Genomic DNA, 20,235 nt, shown 5'->3' with positions numbered 1-20,235 from the left:
TATGAGGTTAGCATTCAGCAGCTCATTGATCCATTTGACATTGCACAAGACTAATGTCATATATGTGTTCACATCATGTTAACTGAAATCCAAAATTGATTGAGAACTATGTTGCTGTATCTTTGCCAACAAAATTTAAATTATTCATTTACATAATGTGAGTCTTGCTTACTATGTGGGCATTTATTGTGCATCTCAAATTACTCCTAAATTGAGTAGTTTGTTGAACCATTTCAGGGGGCCATCAGGAGTCAAGAATGTAACTGTAGGTAATGGGCCACATAAGTCAAGACCAGGCAAGAACAGTAAATTTTGTGCCCTGAAAAATATTGGTCAGTGAGATTTTTTTGAGTCTAGTTGTTTCATTATTTCACTGTTATTGACATTATCTTTTCTATACTTATAAAATTATTTAACTACTTAGGTTCAAATTCCTCAGTTCCCATAGTTGGAAGTGAACTTAGATCAATAATCCACCTATCACTACAATGGTACCACATCCCTATATTCATAAAATAATTTTAAACAATTTGCCTATCGCCACAATAGATCTACAATGGATGCAATCGCACTGGGTCCCCACCCAGCCTTGAACCACCTGGACAATAGCAAATCCTACGTCAGGATGATGATTATTGACTATAGCTTAGCGTTCAACACCATCATACCCTCACCACTAATCAACAAACTCCAAAACCTGGGTCTCTCTACCTCCTTCTACAACAGGATTATTGATTTCCTCATCAAGAGACCACAGTCAAAAGTAACTTCTGCTCACTGTCAGTCAACACTGGCACACCTTAAGGATATGTGCTTAGCCCATTGCTCTACTTTCTCTCCACCCACAACTGTGTGGCTAGGTACAGCTCAAATGTTGTTTGAAAATTTGCTAATGACATAACTATTGGCAGATTTTCAAATGGTGATGAGGAGGCATACAGGAGAGAGATAGATCAGCTGGTTGAGTGGTTACACAACAGCCTTGCACTCAATGTTAGTAAGACCAAGGAATTGATTGTGGACCTCGGGAAGGGAAAGTCATGATAACACACTCCAGTCCTCATCAAGGGATCAGCAGTGGAAAAGGTGAGCAGTTTCAAATTCCTGGGTGTCAACATTTCTGAAGATCTGTTCTGGACCAAACATATTGAAGCAGTTGCAAAAAAGGCATGACAGTGTCTATAGTTCATTAGGAGCTTGAGGAGACTTGGTATTTCACCAAAGATTCTAGCAAATTTCTACAGATGTACCATGCAGAGCATTCTAACTGGTTGCATCACGGTCTGGAAAGGAGAGGCCACTGCACAGTATTGGAAAATGCTGCAGAAAGTTGTAAACACAACCAGCTCCATCATGGGCACTAGCTTCCCCACCAGCAAGGACATCTTCAAAAGGCCATACCTTAAAAAAGCTGCATCCATCATGAAGGACCCCCATTACCCAGGACATGTACTCTTCTCATTGCTACCAGCAAGGAGGTGGTACAGGAGCCTGAAGACACACACTCAACATTTCAGAAACGGGTTCTTCCCTTCCACCATCAGATTCCTGAATAGACAATGAACACTACCTCACTTTTTGCATTACTTATTTATATTTAATTCTTACTGTAATTTGTAGTTTATTATTATTATGAATTGTGTTGTACTGCTGCCGCAAAACAACAAATTTCACAACATATGCCAGTGATATTAAACCTGATTATGATTGTGATTCTGAAAATATACATATACTATCTGTACAGTGAAAATCAGGAGCCAGATGATTTTAATTTATTAATCACCTATTATCTGGGCTTCCTGCAATATTACAAATAAGCATTATGTATAATTAAAATGATTTCAAATCTCAAAACTTCATTATATTTCCAGAGAACTTTTACTTTACTACTCAATCTTGGTGGTCAGTTTTCAAACATTATATTGGACCCAGCTTTTTTTTTAGTTATCTTTCTTCCCTTCTGATGACCCCTGAACAAAGAGGTAACTGATCCATTTCTGCGACCATCCAGAGACAAGCAAAAGATTATGCAGAAGAGTATTGTAGTTTGATACAAGGAGTGAGAATGAGACTACTACATCTTTTAAAGGAAAACCAAAAGAAACACCACTAGTCCTTTGTATCCACGGCACTTCAACTTCAGCAGCACAGAACTACTTTGAGAAGTTCCAAGCGAGGTCACAACTACCACTTTACTGAGTGCTAAAGGAGCCCGACACCAAATCTGTCGATCATCTCCACGGTGGCTACTTGTTCAACAGTACTTGTTCCCAGTTAGAGTGGGGCAGGAAGATTCCTTTCTGTATAACATCAAGACCAAGGGATGTGACAAACAATCTGAAATGTGAGGTGGTGTGCAGATAATAACTAACTGGTCAGCCCTCTGTGTAATGACAGTGTTGTTGGGATGTTGCACATCTTTCCAGTTTACGGAGGTTATCCCAGGAATCACTGCTGACCCAGACTCTGCTGAATGTCTGAAGGTTGAACCAGCCTGAACTGTGACTTTCCTCTTTTATCTTCCACATTTTTAACTTTTTTTAAATTTTGATTCTAGTTTTAATTAAACAATTTATACATTCAAGATTGCTTACAGAGGGAAGTATGTAATTATTTAAAGAAGCGTAATATGATTTGTCTCTGAGATTGCAAATAAGCTAATGAAATGCATTCCATCAAAGAGGTAGCACAAACAGAATAGGCTTGAATAGTGTTCTTCAGTGCTGTAAAGTTCTTTGGCTCTGATTGAACTTACTTAACAATTTCCTCCCTCGATGGCTTGAAAGCCAACTTTAATCATAACTTCAAAGTTCAAAGTTAATTTATTATCAAGGTACATATATGTCATCATATACAATCCTGAGATTCACTACCTTATGTGGGCATACTCCATAAATCCAATAACCATAATAGAATCAATGAGAAAAAAACACGCCAACTAGGCATACAGTCTGTGTGCAAAAGACAACAAACTGAACAAATACAAATAGAAAGAAATGATAATAATATATAAGCAATAAATATCAAGAACATGAGATGAAGAGTCCGTGAAGTGAGTCCACAGGTTGTGGAAAATTTCAGTGATGAGGCAAGTGAAATTATCCCCAATAGTTCAAGAACCTGATGTTTGAGGGGTAATAAATTTTCCTGAACCTGGTGATATGTGCTTTGAGGCTCCCATACTTGCCCGATGGCAGCAGTGAGAACAGAGCATAGCCTATGGTGGGGTTGCCTGATAGTGGATGCTGCTTTCCTGTGACAATGCTCCAAGGAGGTGTGCTCAATGGCTGGGAGGGCTTTACCCGTGATGGACTGGGTCGAATCCTCTACTCTTTGTAGGATTTTCCACTCAAGGGCATTGGTGTTTCCATCTAGGGCTGTGTTGCAGCCAGTCAATATACTCTCCATCACACATCTACAGATGTTGGACAAAGTTTTCAACGTCATGTGGAATCTTTGCAAACCTCTAAGGAAGTAGAGGTGCTGCCGTGCCTCCTTCATAACTGCACTTACATGCTGGTTCCGTGGCAGATCCTCTGAAATGGTAACGTCGCGGAATTGGAAGTTCTTGACCCTCTCCACCTCTGATCCCCCGGTGAGAACTGGCTCATGGACTTCCAGTTTCCACCTCCCAAAATCAAGAATCAGCTTTTGACCGTCCAAGGGAAGATTAACCAGTACAAAATTAAAATTAAGAATGTGACACAAACTGTGGTGAAAGAGACTGCATCAGAACAGACGGCATGTATAGAGAAGCAAATATGCTGGTTGAAGTGGTGCCAAATGCCTGTTAGCAGTTTACATTACACAGTCTGATGCTGTTGTGTTCCATGTAGTAAAACATGTCTAGAATTTACACTTTTAAAATAATCAATTTGCAGTCAACCTGTTACAAATGTTGCTAAGATTGAAAAAGGCATAAAAACCTAAAGGCTGTTCCCCACTTTGCAGTCTTAGAGTTCAATGAAGCAGTACTTTGCCAAATATTTGAAATAATTCAAGATTGAAAATCATAATCTGTTACATGTCAAGGAAGTATTCTGAAGGAAAAAGGTGGGCTTTACCCAATTCTGAAATCCAGTTTTATTAACTATAAAATAACTAAATTTCATTTTCCAGGTTCAATATCAATTGCCGCTCCATAAGGCCTAAGACCATAAGACATAGGAGTAGAATTAGGCCATTGGTCCATCAAGTCTGCTCTGCCATTTAATCATGGCTGATCCATTTTTTTCCCTCTTCAGTCCCACTCCCTCGTAATCTTTGAAGCCATGTCCAATCAAGAACCTATCAGGTTCTGCCTTAAATACACCCAACAACCTGGCCTCCACAGCTGCCTGTGGTAACAAATTCCACAGATTCACCACCCGCTGGCTAAAGAAAGTTCTCTGCATCTCTGTTTTAAATGGATGCCTTTCTATCCTGAGGCTCTTGTCCTAGACTCTCCCACCATGGGAAACGTCCTTTCCACATCTACTCTGTTTAGGCCTTTCAACATTCAAAAAAGGTTTCAATGAGATCCCCCCTCACCCTTCTAAATTCCAGTGAGTACAGACCCAGAGCTATCAAATGTTCCTTGCATGATAACCCTTTCATTCCCAGAATCATCCTCTGAACCTTCTCCAATGCCAGAACATCTTTTCTTAGATGAGGAGCCCAGAACTGTTCACAAAATTTCTTGGTATTCACCTGGCAGAGAATCTCACCTGGTCCTTCAACATCAGCTCCATAGCAAAGAAAGCCCAGCAGCATCTCTACTTTCTGTGAAGGCTGAGAAAAGTCCATCTCCCACCCCCCCATCCTCACCACATTCAACAGAGGTTGTATTGAGAGCATCCTGAGCAGCTGCATCACTGCCTGGTTCGGAAATTGCACCATCTCGGATCAAAAGACCCTGCAGCGGATAGTGAGGTCAGCTGAGAAGATCACTGGGGTCTCTCTTCCCACCATTAGAGACATTTACACCACACACTGCATCCGTAAAGCAAACAGCATTATGAAGGACCCCACGCACCCCTCATATAAACTCCTCTCCCTCCTGCCATCTGACAAAAGGCACCAAAGTATTCAGGCTCTCATGACCAGACTATGTAACAGTTTCTTCCCCCAAACCATCAGACTCCTCAATACCCAGAGCCTGGACTGACACCAACCTACTGCCTTCTACTGTGCCTATTGTCTTGTTTATTATTTATTGTAATGCCTGCACTGTTTTGTGCACTTTATGCAGTCCTGGGTAGGTCTGTAGTCTAGTGTAGTTTTGTGTTGTTTTTTACGTAGTTCAGTGTAGTTTTTGTATTGTTCATGTAGCACCATGGTCCTGAAAAATGTTGTCTCGTTTTTACTGTGTACTGTACCAGCAGTTATGGTCGAAATGACAATAAAAAGTGACTTGACTTGACTTGACAATACTCAAGGTGAGGCCTCACCGGTGCCTTATAAAGCCTCAGTATCACATCCTTGTTCGTGTTTTCTAGACCTCTTGAAATGAATGCTAACATTGCATTTGCCACCAACTCTACCTGCACGTTAACCTTTTGGGTGTTCTGCATAAGGACTCCTGAGTACCTTTTTGGATTTTCTCCCCATTTAGAAAATAACTTGCACATTTGTTTCTTCTATCAAAATGCATGACTATGTATTTTCCAGCATTTTATTTTGTTTGCTACTTTCTTGCCCTCTCTCCTGTCTAAGTCGTTCTGCAGCCTACCTGTTTCCTCAACACTACCTGCCCCTCCACCAATCTTCATATCATCTGCAAAGTTGGCAACAAAGCCATCTATTCCATCATCTAAGTGATTGATATACGGCATAAAAAGAGACGGTCCCAACACTGACCCCTGTGGAACACCACTAGTCACTGGCAACCAACCAGAAAAGGATCTTTTTAATCCCACCCGCTGCCTCCTACCAATCAGCCAATCTTCTAACTATGCCATCACTTTTCTGTAATACCATGGGCTCTTAACTTGGCAGGCAGCCTCATGTATAGCACCTTGTCAAAGGCCTTCTGGAAGTCCAAATATACAATATCCACTGCAACCCTTTTATCTATCTTACTTGTAATCTCTTCAAAAAATTGCAACAGGTTCGTCAGGTAAGATTTTCCCATAACCTCATCCTTAACAATTGAGTCCAACATCTTCACAACTACTGAGGTCAAACTAACTGGTCTATAATTTCCTTTCTGCTGCCTTCCTCCTTTCTTAAAGAGTGGAGTGACATTTGCAATTTTCCAGTCCTCTGGCCCCTTGCCAGAGTCCAATGATTTTGAAAGATCATTGCTAATGCCTCCACAATCTCTACCACTACCTCTTTCAGAACTCCAGGATGCAGTTCATCTGGTCCGGGTGACTTACATACCCTTGGGTCTTTCAGCTTTTTGAGCATCTTCTCCTTTGTAAAGTAACTGCACTTACTTCTCTTCCTTCACACACTACAACATCTGACACACTGCTAGTGTCTTCAACAGTGAAGGCTGATGCAAAATATTCATTTAGTTTATCTCCCATTATCGTTTCTCCAGCTTCATTTTCTAGCGGTCCTATATCCATTCTCATCTCTCTTTAATTTTTTACATACTGGAAAAAACCTTTACTGTTCACTTTGATATTGTTTGCTAGCTTTATTTTATATTTCATCTTTTCCCTCCTAATGATTCTTTTAGTTGCTCTCTGATGCTTCACAGCTTAGAAGCTTCACAATCCTCTGTTTTACCACCAATTTTTGCTTTGTTGTATGCCCTCTCTTTTGCTTTTACATTAGCTTCGACTTCCCTTGTCAGCCATGGGTTGTACTATTTTGCCATTTGAATATTTTTTTCTTTTTGGAATACATCTAACCTGTACCTTCCTCATTTTTTCTTTTTAAATCTTTTTATTGAATTAGTACACAAAAGGTAAACCATATAGGAACTAATACACTGTTACAATATAATATATTACAGGAAATATTAATACAGAAAAAATTAGTACAAACAGTGCAATTTAAACATAAAATAACAAGGTAGTATAATAGTATACTAATTTTTATATATATCAATAAGGAAAAAAAAACCCAAAAAACCCCCCAAAAAAACCCACCGTGCAACTAATCTAAAAAGCAAAGCAAAGCAATGGGCTAACTAGGAATCAAGTAGAGTTAAACAACTTAAAACAATCACATCCTCAAACCTGACCTCCATTAAAAACAGTTAAAAAGCAAGAAGGGAATATAAATATGGACCGAGAGAAAAAAAATTACATTAAATGAAAATGTTGAATAAAAGATCTCTAGGTCTGTTCGAATTTAACTGAAGAATCATAAAGATTACTTCTAATTTTCTCCAAATTTAAGCATCTGGGAAAACCAAAAGAACGTAGTTGGAACATTAGTCTCTTTCCAATGTTGTAAAATACATCTTTTCGCCATTTAAAGTAAGAAATGCAATCATTCTAAGGGCTGAAGGAGAAAGATTACTGGAAGTTTTAGGTAATCCAAAGATAGCAGTAATAGGATGGGGAGAGATATCTATATTCAATACCTTTGAGATAATATTAAAAATGTCTCTCCAAAAAGTTTCCAGAGTAGGGCAGGACCAAAACATATGAGTTAAAGAGGCTATCTCCCCCTGACATCTGTCACAAAAAGGATTAATATGAGAATAAAAACGAGCTAATTTATCTTTGGACATATGTACTCTATGGACAACTTTAAATTGAATTAGGGAATGTTTAGCACAGATAGAGGAAGTATTGACTAGTTGTAAAATCTGCACCCAGTCATCCGCCGAAATAGTAAAGCCCAATTCCTGTTCCCAATCATTTTGTCCAGAAACTCACACCATTGCCGCTCTGCTGTCATCCCTTCCAGCAGCTCCTTCCAATTTTCTTTGGTCAGCTCCTCTCTCATACCACTGTAATTTCCTTTATTCCACTGAAATACTACTTCCAACTTTACTTTCTCCCTATCAAATTTCAAGTTGAACTTAGTCATATTGTGATCACTGCCTCCGAAGAGTTCTTTTGCCTTAAGCTCCCTAATTGTCACTGATTCATTATGCATGGAAAAGGATAGAATCAGAGAGGACAGGAAAATTTTTAATTGGGGAAGGGCAAATTATGAGGCTATAAGGCTAGAACTTGCGGATGTGAATTGGGATGATGTTTTTGCAGGGAAATGTACTATGGACATGTGGTCAATGTTTAGAGATCTCTTGCAGGATGTTAGGGATAAATTTGGAAGGACAAACTCCAAGGCAGAGTACAAAGTAAATGGCAGGATACTTGGTAGTGTGGAGGAGCAGAGGGATCTGGGCGTACATGTCCACAGATCCCTGAAAGTTGCCTCACAGGTAGATAGGGTAGTTAAGAAAGCTTATGGAGTGTTAGCTTTCATAAGTCGAGGGATAGAGTTTAAGAGTCGCGATGTAATGATGCAGCTCTATAACACTCTGGTTAGGCCACACTTGGAGTACTGTGTCCAGTTCTGGTCGCCTCACTATAGGAAGGATGTGGGAGCATTGGAAAGGGTACAGAGGAGATTTACCAGGATGCTGCCTGGTTTAGAGAGTATGCATTATGATCAGAGATTAAAGGAGCTAGGGCTTTACTCTTTGGAGAGGAGGAGGATGAGAGGAGACATGATAGAGGTGTACAAGATAATAAGAGGAATAGATAGAGTTATTAGCCAGTGCCTCTTCCCCAGGGCACCACTGCTCAATACAAGAGGACATGGCTTTAAGGTAAGGGGTGGGAAGTTCAAGGGGGATATTAGAGGAAGGTTTTTTACTCAGAGAGTGGTTGGTGCGTGGAATGCACTGCCTGAGTCAGTGGTGGAGGCAGATACACTCGTGAAGTTTAAGAGACTACTAGACAGGTATATGGAGGAATTTAAGGTGGGGTTATATGGGAGGCAGGGTTTGAGGGTCGGCATAACACTGTGGGCCGAAGGGCCTGTAATATGCTGTATTATTCTATGTTCTATGTATCACCCAGTCCAGTATAGCTGATCCCCGAGTAGGCTGAACTCAAACTGCTCTGAAAAGCCATCTCATAAGCATTCAACAAACTCACTCTCTTGAGATCTATTAACAAACTGATTTTCCCAATTGACCTGTTGAAATCTCCCATGATTATCATAGCATTGCCCTTTTGATATGCCTTTTCTATTTCCCAGTGTAATGTGTGATCCACATCCCAGCTACTGTTGGGAGGCCTGTATGTAAGTGCTATCAGGGTCCTTTTACTCTTATAGTTTCTTCACAAGGGTTCAACATCTTCTGATCCTATGTCACACCTTTCTACTGATTTGATGCCATTCTTTACCAGCAGAGCCACACCACCCCCTCTGCCCACCTTCCTATCCCTCTGATACAATGTGTAGCCTTGGGCATTCAGCTCTCAGCTACAACCATCCTTCAGCCACGATTCGGTTCTGGCTAAAACATCATACCTGACAATCTGTAATAGTGCAACAAGATCATCCACCTTATCTCTTAATACTGCGTGCATTGAGATATAACACTTTGAGTACTGTATTTGCTACCCTTTTTGATTCTGCTGGCTGCAATTTTGTCCTATCATCTGCCTTCCCTTCCTGCCAGTCTGACTGCACGCTATCTTTGTCTTTTTACAACCCATCCTATCCTGAGTCCCTTCACTCCAGTTCCCACACCCTTGCCAAATTAGTTTAAACCCTCCCCAACAGCTCTAACAAACCTGCCCGTGAGAATATTGGTCCCCCTCGGGTTCCAGTGCAACCCATCACTTTTGAACAGGTCATGCCTCCCCAAGAAGAGATCCCAATGATCCAAGAACCTGAAGCCCTGCCCCCTGCACCAGCTCCTCAGCCACACATTTATCTGCCAAATCAGCCTGTTTTACCCTCACTGGCAGCAATCCAGAATCCTGGAGTTCCTGTTTCTCAGCTTTCTACATAGCTCTCTAAATTCTCTCTTTAGCACCTCTTTGTTGTTCCTTCCAATATCATTGGTACCAATATGTACCAAGGCATCTGGCTGCTCTCCCTCCCTCTGCAAAATGCTGTGGATACAACCCGGATGTCCCTGGCCCTGGCACCAGGGAGGCAACATACCATCCTGGTGTCCCGATCACATCCACAGAACCTCCTGCATGTTCCCCTGACTATTGAGTCCCCTATCACTACCGCTCCCCTCTTCTCCCTCATTCCCTTCTGCACCATGGACCCATGCTCAAAGTATTTTTAATGCATTCAACATTCTACTCCATTGTGTTTCCTGAAAGGTTTAAACCCTTTATAACCCAATAGTATCATTAAAAGGGATCCAATGATTATTACAACAGCTTGAAAAGATACTTTCTCTTTGTTACAGAGAATCAAATTGTTTTTCTTATCTGTGAGGAATAAGGATTTAGATATCCCTGTGAAGATAACAGGAAGACAAATGTGATGTTAGCATTCATTTCAAGAAAACCAGAATATAAACGCAAGGATATAATGCTGAGGCTAGATAAGGCATTGGTTAGACTGTACAAGGAGTATTGTGAGCGGTTTTGGGCCCCTCATCTAAGAAAAGATGTGCTGGCATTGGAGACAGTCTAGAGGAGGTTAACGAGAATGATTCCAGGAATGAAAGGATTAATGTACGAGGAATGTTTGATGGCTCTGGGCCTGTACTCACTGACATTAGAAAAATGAGGGGGGGGGTTCTTATTATAACCTATCAAATATTGAAAGACCCAGATAGAATGGAGGTGAAGAGGACGCTTCCTATAGTCCAGGATAGGAGGCCACAGCCTCAGAATAGAGGGATGTTCATTTGGAACAGAGATAAGGAGGAATTTCTTTAGCCAGAGGGTGGTGAATCTGTGAAATTCATTGCCCCAGACAGCTGTGGAGGCCAAGTCATTGAGTATATTTAAAGCAAAGGTTGATAGGTTTTGATTCGTCAGGGTGACAAAGGTTATGGCGAGAAGGTGGGAGAATGAGGTTGAGAGAGATGATGGAGTGGTGGAGCAGATTCGATGGGCCAAAAGGCATAACCCTGCTCCTATTTCATATGATCTTGTGGTTTTATAACAGACCAAAACGTGGGTACTACTAAGGCCACTAGCAATAACACTGAGACTGCAGTGACGTACTGCAGCCACCCTTCCAAGACCATAACAACTTCTACGTGTGCTTCACTTTGTCCACAGCACACATAGCCCACACTCTAGTGCATGGCTCCAGCCACAAGCCTAGCCACATTTACGACTGCCTCCCCCCACCCCACACAATGTCTCAGACCCCCCCAATGAGACTTCAGCTGCACTGACTATTGATGTTTCACCACTGACGGCAGAAGACATCAGACGCAATCCATCTCAGGATTCAGCCCACACAGGAGGGTGTTTCTGCAGGAATGCAACATATTCACTAACACTCGCAGTAATATAAAGCCCACATCATGAATGTGCAGGTACATGGTTAAAAAGTCAGCAAATAACAAGGACTCAGTGTCATGCATTCACACATCCTCTATTGATTGTATTTTTGCACATTGCAACAAAATTTACTGCAACACAGATTAATAGGCTGATTATTGTCACTGAGGTACAGTGAAAATCTTCGTTTCACATACAGATCGTGTTGCGACGTCAGCACAAGGAAAAGCAATAACAGAATGCCAGATATAGTGTTACAGTTACAGAGACTGCAATACTGGTTGGCACGAAGGTGCAAAGGCATGACAAGGTGAATTGTGAGCTCGAGAGGCCATCTTATTGTACAAGCGCTCTGTTCAGTAGTCTTATAGCAGTGGGATAGAAACTGTGTGCTTTCAGGCTTTTGTGTCTTCTGCCCAACGGGAGTGGAGATTTTTTTTTTATATATATATACATTTTTTTTCTAATTTTTTTAATTAATTTTTTTCCTCGAACCCTTGAGTCAGTGTTAAAATTATGTAAACCATAGCTTACACAACATAAAATTATCCATAAAATAAAAACAAACATGGCAGAAATAAATATCAATGTAATAACCAAGTGAGTCTATTAGACCTCTAATAGGATGCTGTCCAAGTTGCATGCCATCTTGGACAATGTCTTCCATCCACTACATAATGTACTGGTTGGGCACAGGAGTACATTCAGCCAGAGACTCATTCCACTGAGATGCAACACAGAGCGTCATAGGAAGTCATTCCTGCCTGTGGCCATCAAACTTTACAACTCCTCCCTTGGAGGGTCAGACACCCTGAGCCAATAGGCTGGTCCTGGACTTATTTCATAATTTACTGGCATAATTTACATATTACTATTTAACTATTTATGGTTTTATTACTACTTAGTTATTTATGGTGCAACTGTAACGAAAACCAATTTCCCCCGGGATCAATAAAGTATGACTATGAGCATGACTACCAACAGAAAAGACTACCATTCAGAAATGTACTTCACCACTACCTCGCCCCCCCCCACAGGAAGCCTAAATGTTTGCCCCATTTTTGTGTATAGATGTCCAATCTATCAAACTGTTTGTAAGACATGCATTCAAAAGCTGCCACTTTGGCTATTTCTGTGACCCACTCCTGAAATGATGGTTCTCCCCAAGTACCTCCAACCCCTAAGTATAATTCGTCTTCCTACCATTATACTGGGAGTGGAGATTATTAAATTTAACCATATGATATGTTGACAAGTCACAGCAGTAAATACCCCTGTGCTTTATAAATTTGCACATTTTCTTTCTTCCAAGATTAGCCAAAGAAAAAACTATAATTATGATGTATATGGTTTTGGAAAGTCAAACCATAAATAAAGGTTGCAGGAGAAATGCAGCTTGGGTTATTTAGCAGATGGTAATGAGAAGAACTGCAGATCTGCTCTCACAGGGAGGGAGCAGTACTCTTCATAAAACATCCACATGGGAATGGAAGTGCAGCTCTGCATGCAGTAATAAAGCCCCTCTAACTTTTTTTAAAATCAGCTTGTGTGAAGCAGATAAAATGCTGGAGGAACTCAGCAGGACAGGCAGCATCTATGGAAAAGAGCACAGTCGACCTTTCAGGCTGAGACCCTTCATCAGGACCTGTTGAAGGGATTCAGCCTGAAACGTCGACCACACTCTTTCCCATAGATGCTGCCTGGCCTGCTGAGTTCCTCCAGCATTTTTGTGTGTGTGTGTAGCTTGGATTTCCAGCATCTGCAGGTTTTCTCTTGTTTGTGTGACACAGATAGCTATTTATCCGAAATGATGTGGATCTTGAATTTCTAACAGCAATCCAGTTTTCATTGGTGAGTCAGAGGTACAGGAAGTAAGCAACTTCAAATCTGTGGCCTTTACAGCTCTGATGACCTGTCCTGGACTGAACACATATGCAATCGCAAAGAAGACAGAGCAGAACCTTAAGGAGATTAGGCATGTTATCAAATATTCCAACAAACATCTATGAATGAACAGTTGGATGTATCCTAATTGGTTGTACCTGACCTGGAACTGCAATTCCAATGCGGGATGATTCAGAGAGTGGTGGACATAGCCCAATAACAGCTCTCCCCATGACTGACAACTACTACATGAGTTGCCTCAGGAAGGCAGCATCTGTCATCAAGGTCCCCTCCATCCAGGTCTTTCCCTTCGCTTGTCATTACCATCAGGCAGGAGGTACAGAAAAATGAAGTCCTACACCAGCAGGATCAGGAACAATCATGAGAAAATCTGCAGATACTGGAAATCCAAAGCAACACTCTAAAAGTGCTGGAGGATCTCAGCAGGTCAGGCAGCATCTATGGAAAAGAGTAAACAGTTGACCCTTCTTCTCAGTCCGAAACGTCGATTGCGTACTCTTTTCCATAGATGCTGCCTGACCTGCTGAGTTCCTCCAGCATTTTGTGTGTGTTGCTTGGGATCAGGAACAGATATTTTCCTACAGCTATCAGGATCCTGAACCAACTTGCACAATCCTACTCTGTACGTATATGTGTGTGTGTGTATATATATATAATTGTAATTTACCGTATTTTATTATTATGTATTGCAATGTACTGCTATTGAAAAGCAACAGATTTCCAGCATCTGCAGAATTTCTTGTGTTTGCTATTGTTACTCTTCACTGTTTGCATATAATTTATGTTTTGTGCAATGTCTGAGCCAAATCGCTATGATGCTGCTGCAAGTAGGGTTTTTATTTGGACCAGTACCCTACGATATTTGTGCACATGACAATGAACTCAACTTGCCTTGATAAACTTGACTCTGACGGGACAATTTGCTCAGAAGCAAATGGGCCACTTCTTGTCCATCTCATCTCATCTTATTTTTTGAGAGCACTTTTTCAAGTTTCTGATAAACAGTAGTATCTCAACTCCTAATATGACACCAGCACAAAAGCTAGGAGTTGAACATAAACAGCACTAAATTTAGACCACAAGGCCAGAATTTATAGAAGCAGAATTAGGCCATTTAGTCCATTGAGTTTGCTCCATTGTTTCATCATTAATGATCTATTTCCCTATCAACCTCAATTTCCTGCATTCTCCCCGTAACCTCATGCCCTGACTAATCAAGAAGCTATCAATCTCTGCTTAAATATACCTAGTGTGTGGAATTAGTGAATAAAATGACAGATGAGGCTGTAAATAAATATTAATACTGTATTTCCTGTGCTGAATTCCTCCAGGTATCAATTCAATTCACAATACTTGGTTCACTGTACCCTTCTTCATTAGAAAACCACTTCAATTAAAAATGCCTGGAGTCACATGCTTTGCAGAATTCCAGTATGGAAAGCTTGTGGGAAAGTGTTCAGGTGGAATTACAGATTTCATTCACTCTAGATTTTCAATAGAAGCCGACTAAGACCATAAGACGCAGAAGAAGGTTTAGGCCATTCAGCCCATCGAGCCTGCTTCATTATTTCATCATGGCTGATCCCAGATCCCATCCATCCACACGCCTTCTCGCCATATCCTTTGATGCCCTAACTGATCAGGAAATGATCAACTTCCGCCTTAAAATATACCCACAGACTTGGCCTTCACTGCAGTCTGTGGCAGAGCATTCCACAGATTCACTACTCTCTAGCTAAAAATATTCCTCCTTACTAACTCAGACTGCAGTGAGTGCAAGATATTTTACGTCATTTTCTACCTTCATTGCATGTCAGACTATTAATGACAGAGAAGGAGGCCTTCGAGCCTCCTGTTAGAATCCCCCCCCCATTCCTTGCTGTTTTCTTGAAGCTTAGAAAATTATTTTCCCTCAAATGCTTATCTAATTCCCTCGTGAACACCTGATTGACCCCTTTCTGGCAACCTTACAGACAATGAGTTCCAGAAATTGTTCTCTTCATTTTTACGTTCCTAATGGTATCATTTAGGGTATATTTAAAGTGGAGGGTGATAGGTTCTTGATTAGTTTAAGGGCAAAAGTAGGAGAATGGGGTTGAAAGGGAAAATAAAGCAGTTCTGATTGAATGGCGGAGCAGTCCAGAAGGGGTGAATAGTCTAATTCTGCTCCTATGTCTGATGGTCTTGTGCTGAAAGCTTTTTGGAAAGAATAATAGTCAGGAAGATACAATCTTACCTCAGACTGCACCATAAAACACTGTTTGTTTGGTGCTTGAAGAGAGTATTGTAAAAGCCACGTGAATGGAGGATATAAAATCATTTACAGTGTTGAGCAAAGTCTTTTAATCCTTTGAGGAATGCAATAACTATTCAATATTAACATACCTTAATTCACTGGAATTTAATCGTATTGAGAAATGAGAACCTACGCTGCAACTTATTTTCTGCTACTTATCTATTTAATACTGTTTTTCTATTACTGTCTTGTTTTTATCTACCGCTTTATTTAATTGCCTGAGAGGAAGCCAAACAGAGTTTCATTGTACCTATGTATAATGACAATAAAGATCATTGAATTCAATTCTATTCTATTCTATTTTCAACCACTTATCGTCACTAATTTTCCTGAAGTCTAAAGATTCACATGATATGCTGAAATTTGTTGTGTATCCATATTCCCTAAACTGAGGAGTCAGTGAACAATTAATGACGCAAACACAAGGAAATCTGCAGATGCTGGAATTTCAAGCAACACACATAAAAGTTGCTGGTGAACGCAGCAGGCCAAGCAGCATCTCTGGGAAGAGGTACAGTCGACGTTGCCTGGCCTGCCGTTCACCAGCAACTTTGATGTGTGTTGCTTGAATTTCCAGCATCTGCAGAATTCCTTGTGTTAGCATTAGATGCTGCCTGGCCTGCTGCGTTCACCAGCAACAATTAATGACACTGTGGTGGGTCACAAGTAGATCAGACCCAGGAAGAACAACATATTTCATTCTCTGATGGCTTGTAATGAATATTCACTTTTTGGCCAGTATGCCTCTTTCTCATTCTTGGTTGTTTGCTAATTGTGCTTTCTAAACAAAACATCTGCCACTTGTAAGATTACAAACAGATGGAAGTAAATTTCCAACTAACAGTTGTTTAACTTCTAGTCATAAAGGGAAGTCAGTCTTTAGTTCTTGAAATATAAATGGCAAGTACTAATCTGCTTGAGGTAAACAAGTATTGACAAAGACCAAGCAACACACACACACACAATGCTGGCAGAGCTCAGCAGGCCAGGCAGCATCTATGGAAAAGAGTAAACAGTCTCAGGCCGAGACCCTTCATTAGGATGAGAAATAAAGATGAGAAGTTAGAGCGAGGGGGGTGTGGGGGTGGAGGAAAGAGCTGGGAAGTTGATTGGTGAAAGAGATGAAGGGCTGGAGAAGGAAGAATCTGACAGGAGAGGACAGAAGGCCATGGGAGAAAGGGAAAGGGGAGGAGCAGCAGAGGCAGGTGATGATCAGGTAAGGAGAAAGGATGAGAGAGGAATGGGAATGGGAATGGTGAAGTTGAAGTGGGGAGGGGCAATTGCTCACCATTGATCTTCTGCCTTCTCCCATCACATTTCCCCTTCTCCAGGCCTTTTTCTCTCTCACCTGTCAACTTCCCAGCTCTTTGCCTCATGCCTCACCCTCTCCTGGTTTCACCTATCACCTTGTACTTCTTCTTCCGTTCCCCCCACCTTCATACTCTAATTTATCATCTTTTTTCCCAGTCCAGCTGAAGGATCTCAGCCTGAAACATCGACTGTTCACTCTTTTCCATAGACGACACTTGGCCTGCTGAGCTCCTCCAGCATTTTGTGTGTGTTGCTTGGATTTCCAGCATCTGCAGATCCTTTCATCTTTGTCTAAAGACCGACTTTGCAAACAAGTTTTGTGGGTAGTAGATGTTCTGTCAGGGAGAAGTAAGGTTCTTCTTACTACAATTGCTTTATTACTGCTCAAGGTGCAGTATAAGACAACGGGTTGTTTAATTTGGGTTGTTTTAAACTGACAAGCTGACTCTTAAGTTGCTTGGTTCAAGCAAGCTTGCAGAACAGATGGATAATATTATTTATCAGTAGCTATGGTATGTTTAGGTTTGGAAACTGGATGTGCTCAAGGAAGTTAGAATTAATGTAGGCAGTTGAACTATGTCCCCAAAATGCTTTTAGATCATTTGTTTTAAAAGGACATCCAAGGAAATATCATATGTGTGTGAAGTCACCCAAATGTTAGACAAAGGGTATACATGTAGAAAGAAGTTCAGGCTTATTAGGAGTGGTTGGAGATCATTAAGAAGAATGATAGGAAGACAGGGTGAATAGAATCCATTCCTCTAGCTTTGGTTTCTGTGACAGACTTGCTTGTACAGATCATGGTGTGTCTTTTTAGTTTATAGGAATTGTACCTGTGTTTTATAAATCCTTTGATGCTTTGTAGTTTAGGAACAGTTTGTAATTAGGAAATAAACATTTAAGATAGCGTTTTAAGAATGTATGGATTTAAAGGTGTTTCTGTAAATAAGTGAACTATGTTTTAATCTACTTTGTTAGCTGGAAGTACCTTCTCCTCGGTAGTGAAGAGGGACCCACCACTCAAATAGTGGGTATTGGTAGCTAAATTCACTGCACAGAATAAACAGGGAAGTGAATTAGTCTTTGAAGATTGGATAGTTACAATATAATCTCCCTTTAGTCAGGGTACCCATGGCTATTTATATCCAATAGGACTTATCATCTTCATTTGAGTTTAGAATTTTTCTGTCAGCAAACCCAGTACCATCACAGTTGGCTACCAGCGTGGTCGTGTTATACCAAATACTATTTTAGAAAGAATCATTATTTAGCAGTAGTCCAACTCAGAGAACTCTTGATAATTGCTACGGCACCCCACCTGGTACTATAAAATGGCTGGCTTCCTGGTTCTGGTTGCTGCACATGCAATTGCTGGTCGATATTATGAATGCGTTAATAATATATCAGAGATATGGGTTAATACCCTGACTGCTCCTCAAATTGAACATGACGAATATTTTACCCTTCAAGTCGGACACTTGAATGATGAAGGGATAAAACGTGGAGTAGGATGCAGATTAGACAGACCAAGCCCCACTGTACAACCTGCTGGACTCAGACCATCACAATTTGTACCAGATCCTAACAATGCAGCAATAGTCTGTGCCTTACGGCAAAAAAATTGGCTGTGTTTTAGATAAAAACCAAGCACTTGGGTAGGGACAACATGCTTATGCAACAGAACCTGGTGACCCATATCTCAATTCCGATGCATGGGGATATCGTGTGTTCCTTCCAAACACACATGAGGTAGCGCCCACACCAGTAAGCCCTAGAGTTTCTAACGAAGACTGGAGAACAGATGCTTGGGAACGTGAACTAGAATTACTAAGATTGACTATAGCCAGTAAAAGAAGAATACAGGGATAGGTTCCTGTACAGGGAGCTGCTGCAGCGTCCCCAGTACAAACTTCTCGTCAGGTTTTTAGACCTTTGACTATTCAGAGTTTGCCGTGCCTCTACCTGATGCTGAAGGAACTCGGAAGTAGCTATTTCAAGATGCCCTCTGGCCTGGTCATACTCCCGAACACATTATTATTAATATTAGTTTCTATAGGCTTTGTACTCCTCCACATGTGCAGAAATCCATTTCAGATATAATCGTTGATTGGAGATATCTGTGGAGGACAGTAAAATAATATTTTACTATTGAGTAAAATAGTCGAAACCCAGGATATAATAACAGCATATAAGACCAGAGAATAAATGGCAAAGGCAGACTGGGATCTAGTTCATTCCATAATGTTACCCTTTTATCCTAGTGAAAAGCCCCGCACCGTGTGTGGAATAGCCCTTAATCAGGTTGTTGAAGAGATCCTGCACATCCACATGGTGGTAGCAGGATTACCTCTTGTTCCCACACAAGGGCAACCAGGTGCCAGCGCTGGGTCCTCCTCTTTACCTTCCGAAGGGAATGTAGGGTCAGTAACAAAGTCACCAAACCAACGTCATTCCTCGGGTCAATCACATTCACAGCCCCTCAGCAAGAAAGAGGTAATCAGCAAATCAAACAAGCTCCCTGGAGATCGCCAGCTTTCAGTAGAGATATTCACCCACTACCTGGATGGCTGGACACTAGGTATAGGCCGCGACCTTTAGCTCAATCCCTTTCATTGCGGAAGGAAGCTTTAGACCAAGAAACTCCTGCTGGGACAGAGGGAACATTCAGCAGCCCCATCAATATTATGAAGAAGAATATGACATTGAGTTCACGGCCTGAGACCCACCTCATCCTTTGCCCTCTAAATATACAAAGGGGCAGGGTCTATCCCAAATGTCCACTCCCACCCCTGAAACTCAAATGTAAAGAAGGAGAAGGCCAATGTTAATGTAATAAAAACTGCACAGGAGAATTCCAGCAACAATTCTACTCAAAATGCTCCATCTGACGAATGGAATATAGGCATACCTGGTCTCTATGCCAAAGTTTGTGTTTTTGGCAAAATTCAACCATGCCAATTTGATACAGGTGCCGACATTTAATTCTGATATTATTCAAGGAGATAAACTAGGGGAGCCGACAGGGAAAATCAAAATTGTAGACCTACATGGAAACGAGCTGGAGTGCTCAATTTATAAAGCTCCCATACAGGTACACAAATAAGGAAGTAGCCAAAAATTCTTCACACCAGCTTGCCCCAGATTGTACTAAATTAGCACTTCTAATAGGAACACGAGAAATTCTGTAGATGCTGGAAATTCAAACCAACACTGGATGTTCCCTATTGGATTCGTACTAGAATTAAATCAACAATCGATACAACTACACCAGATGAATGAGACCTATATATTGAGAAACAGCTCGACTGTCACCAGGATAAAATGATCAGAGTGGAA

The sequence above is a fragment of the Mobula hypostoma genome, chromosome 8 (assembly GCF_963921235.1).
Source record: "Mobula hypostoma chromosome 8, sMobHyp1.1, whole genome shotgun sequence".
NCBI classification, from domain to species: Eukaryota; Metazoa; Chordata; class Chondrichthyes; order Myliobatiformes; family Myliobatidae; genus Mobula; species Mobula hypostoma.
Note: the sequence above shows the minus strand (reverse complement) of the source record.